A 4,681-nucleotide genomic window follows, 5' to 3' on the forward strand; every position below is an offset into this window, starting at 1 on the left:
GCTGGAGGTGAAGCTCTAAACCATTTGATCTGAAAGGGCTGAGCTTCACTATGGACAGTGCTTTATACAAAAGGGGTGTCTAGCTTCCGAGAAACTTCTTTTCCAATCCCCCTTCTTTGCAACTGTAAATAAAATAGGGTGTCTTACTGGGGAATGGGGTAGGCAGGAATTTATGCTTTGTACTCTAATAGTTTGACCTTTTCCTCCTTATTGGAAAAGATCAAGGGTAATTAATTTGCATCCTCCATGGCAGGCTGTTTTTCTCTGAAGTATTCCATGGAAACAGGCCTCTCAGATCTATTGCTGCAGAAGAAACTTCAAAGAGCTGTGCACAGTGGGTATGGCAGGGATGATGGTTACATTAGAAAACGAGCATCCATGATGGGCTGCCTCTCTAGTCCATCACTCACTAGGCTAACTCCTGTGGGGATGTAAGCTACTTGCATGGAGTCTGTTGCTTAATTGTAAAATCTGGCCCCTTTATAAACATTCATCGGATGTTAAATTTAAAGCTAGAAAGGACCTTGGAAACTATCTGGCCAGTCCCATCCCCTCACCATTTTGCAAATGAGGAAACTGGGGCTCAGAGAGTTTAAGTGAGCTATCTAAGGTCATACAAGGAGTAAGAAGAAGAGTTAGTTTTTGAATATTGGTCCTCTAATTTCAAAGTCACTGCTCTTTCTACTGTGCTAGGTTGCCTTCCATTAAAAATAGTTGCTCTCTAGACTCGTTTTTTTAAAAAAATTCTAAACTGAAAAGTTATTTATATCAGAGTAGAGAAAATGTATAGAAGTTAGAGCTGGAAGGTGAACTGAACCTTTAAGAAAGGATAGGATTCGACTTCTGGCAGGAGGAGCCATGTCTAGAGCTGCCTGGACGAAGCAAGAATGGATGAATGAATGAATGAATGGATGCCTTCATAATACCTTTTCCTGTGAGCTTTGCATCAAAAGATAGCCATGGTGAAGCAGGTGCTGCTCACCAGCCTCTCAGGTGAGAGTCCTCAGCAGAGCCCAGAGCTTCCATGATCATATGGCTATTGTAAGCTTTCAGCTGGAAGAGAACCACCACTGATAAGAGATGTTTCCACTGAAGTTCTTGGTCCAGCACAGCCGGCTCCTGCTTTGTGTACTGGCTTCAAGCAAGAGGGCTGGGGCCCACCAGGACAGTAGCTTCAAGGTCCCTCCTCTGCCGCTCACCCGTGGACAAAAAGGTGTTTGGGGAATTGTTGTTGCTGCCAATAGGGAGGTGGACCTTCGGCTTGACCTTCATCTGGAAGGTGATGCTGACTCTGGGGCTGTTGCTTCTATATTACTGCTTCTCCATTGGCATCACCTTCTACAACAAATGGCTAATGAAGAGTTTCCACTTTCCTCTCTTCATGACCCTACTTCACCTTGTAGTGATATTCCTTTTCTTGGCTCTGTCCCAAGCACTGGCACAATGCTGCCACCAGCGCCCCCAGTGGTGCTGAGCTGGGCTGACTACCTCCAGAGAGTAGCTCCCATAGCATTGGCAATGGCTCTTGACGTGGGATCTATCTAACTGGACTTCCTGTACATCAGCGTCTCACCATACACAATGACCACGTCTTTGGCAGTCCTCTTCATTTTGATCTTCTCCCTGATCTTCAAGCTAGAGGAGCTGCAGGTAGCACTAGTCCTGGTAGTCCTGCTTATTGCTGATGGCCTCTTCATGTTCACTTATAAGTCCACACAGTTCAATGGAGAGGGTTTGCCCTGGTGCTAGGAGCCTCATCATTGGAGGGATTCGATGGACCCTTACCCAGATCCTGGGGCAGAAAGCTGAACTAGGTCTCCAAAATCCTATTGACACCATGTACCTACCACCTGCAACCACTCATGTTTCTGGGACTCTTCCCCCTTCTTGCTGTCTTTGAAGGTCTACATTTGTCTACATCTGAGAAAATCTTCCATTTTCAGGACCCAGGGCTCCTTCTGGGTGTTCTTGGCACTCTCTTCTTTGGTGGGATCCTTGCCTTTGGCTTGGGCTTTTCAGAGTTCCTTTTAGTCTCCAGAACCTCCAGCCTGGCCCTCTCCATTGCTGGGATTTTTAAGGAAGTCTGTACTTTGCTGCTGGCTGCTCATCTGCTGGGAGACCAGATCAGCCCACTGAACTGGCTTGGCTTTGCCCTCTGTCTGTCCAGAATATCCCTCTACATCACCCTCAAAGCCCTCAACTCCAAAGGTGAAAGTGGTTCCAAGCCCCACAAGGGCCCTGTTTCCAACTTGGACCTGGAGCTACTTCTACGGAACAGGGAGCCTGGTGACGAGGAAGATGAGGATGAGGGGGAGAAGTACTTTGTGGCCCAGGGGCAGTAGTGACCTGCCTGGCAGACAGTGCCTGAACCATCCCATCCCTCTCCTACACCGACTCTTCTTTGCACGCCATTGGTAGCTAACCATGTAGGCAGATCCAAGCGCCCGGCCTCATGAGATGGGCAGTGGTGGCTCCATGATGCCCAGCCCGGGACGCAGCTGATATAACGTATTAGGATGGAAGATGTTGGGGCGCAGGGGCTGTTATGACGGTGTTCTTGGTGTCCAGGACCAAATAAGAGCTGTACGGAACATCAGGGTGAAGTAGGTTTATTACCAGGCCTTGAGAAAGGCAAGACTTGGGTAGGGGTCACATTGGAGGATGGGAATGGGTTGGTTCCTCTAGATTGGTTCCCTAAGACCTCTTAGACCAAGAATTGCCATAATTCAGGGGATAATTACTAAGATTACTAAGGGAAGAAAATGTGAACTATAGACTATTCCCCAGCTAGGGGAAGGTGGAGGGGCTGGGACCTCAGAACCTGGAGGGATGCTTTGCTCAGAGAGCAGTTTTATTTATAGTTTGGAAATAAATGCTTTATGGTCCACTGAAAAAAAAGAAAGGATAGGATTCAGCAGCAAGGCAGGTGTTAGGAATCATCCCTGGATGTGGGTTCAGAAAACCTGGTTTCAAATCCTGACTCTGTTACCTACTTGGATCTTTGGGTCTTAGTTTCTTCTCTGTAAAAATAATAATGAGGTTGGAAGACATGACCTTGAAGGACACTGAAAAGCAGCATTTGCCCACTTACAAAACTCAATAGACATTTTTTTTGGATGCCCACTAGATTGTAAACTCAGAAGAAAGAGGGTTAGGCTTGGAATCAAAGGACTTGGGTTTGAATCCTGCTCTGTCACTTGGGTGACCTTGGACAAATCCCTTCATCTTTCTGGTCCTTATTTTCCTCATCTGTAAAATAAGGTGTGTGTGTGTGTGTGTGTGTGTGTGTGTGTGTGTGTGTGTGTGTGTGAGAGAGAGAGAGAGAGAGAGAGAGAGAGAGAGAGAGCGAGAGAGAGAGTGCAACTGGGTGTGTGAGTGTGTGTGTGTGACTAGATGGTCCGTGTCTTTCTTAAATTTTACACCTTGCCCAGCACTTCACGTTGTGTTCTGTACACAAAACCAAAGAAATTTCCAGGAATGAATGAATGAATGGATAGATGCCTTCATAATACCTTTTCCTCTAGCAGAGTTCCTGGCTAGATGAGGATGATTACAAATCTTCTTGTTGTAACAAAATGGCCTTTCGTGACTTTTATGCTTAGCAGTGATCTTTGACTTGTAAAAGAACTTCCATCTTCAAAAACACGAAATTCTAATAAGCAGGGGAGGGAGCCATATTTTGCATTCAATTTAACAATGCCCTAAACTGTGCAGCTCCACATAGACTAGCTTTCTGTGTCCACAGCTGTTCCCACTGGATCAACACAGGTGCCTTCATTTTTGTGATCAGGCATTTAAAGTAAATGCTTACGATGACTATATTTGATCTCTAGCCTCAATGGAGTCCTGATGTCTTGAAACAAATAAGAGTTCTAATTCTTTTATAAATAAGATCTAAGTCATTGAACACTAATTTAAGAGATCAGTTAGTCCATTCCTCCTCACCATTTTACAGATGAGAAAATGGAGGATCAAAGAGGGACAACATCTCGTCCAAGGTCGAATGGATAGAACTGGGGTTTTGTGGCACAGTAGAAATAGCACTTGATATAAAACCAGAAGACTTGAGGTTAAATTTTATTTCTGCTACCTACTCCCTGTGTGACTTAGACTCTAAAACTTCAGTATTTTCATCTGAAAAATGAGGGATTGTGCCAGATGATCTTTTAAAGCCTCTTCCTCTGATTGGCTGGTTCTTCTCAGAACCTCTATGTCTTCATTCCTCTCCATGCTACACTTCTTACTCTCTAGACTGTCTACCTTGCTATGTAAACCTTGTCCCATTGGAAAGCCACTCTACTCCTGGACTTCTCATACTGGAAGTACCCTTTACCCCTTTGCCCTCTTCTTCTAATGAAATGGTTCTTTTCAGAACCTCCATTTTAAAGATGTCCAGGCCAGCCCCATCTTCCCTCCTCTAACTACATTCTTGACTCTCCCCACCATCCCTTCTTCTTGTTTCACCCTCTACCCCCCAGCTTTTCAGTTTTCTTTTCTTTTTCTTTTTTCTTCTTTGTAGAGCAATGAGGGTTAAGTGACTTGCCCAGGGTCACAAAGCTAGTAAGTGTCAAGCGTCTGAGGACAGATTTGAACTCAGGTCCTCCTGAATCCAGGGCCAGTGCTTTATCCACTGCTCCACCTAGCTGCTCCCCAGTTTTTTTTTTTTTTTATGTGTTGTCTT

At 45.2% G+C, this 4,681-nt stretch overlaps 1 pseudogene; it reads left to right on the forward strand.

The window, feature by feature from the left end:
* The first annotated feature begins 246 nt into the window (after positions 1–246).
* On the forward strand, positions 247–2,342 carry LOC122739100 (annotated as a pseudogene).
* The last annotated feature ends 2,339 nt before the right edge of the window (positions 2,343–4,681 follow it).

The sequence above is a fragment of the Dromiciops gliroides genome, chromosome 2 (assembly GCF_019393635.1).
Source record: "Dromiciops gliroides isolate mDroGli1 chromosome 2, mDroGli1.pri, whole genome shotgun sequence".
Lineage (NCBI taxonomy): Eukaryota > Metazoa > Chordata > Mammalia > Microbiotheria > Microbiotheriidae > Dromiciops > Dromiciops gliroides.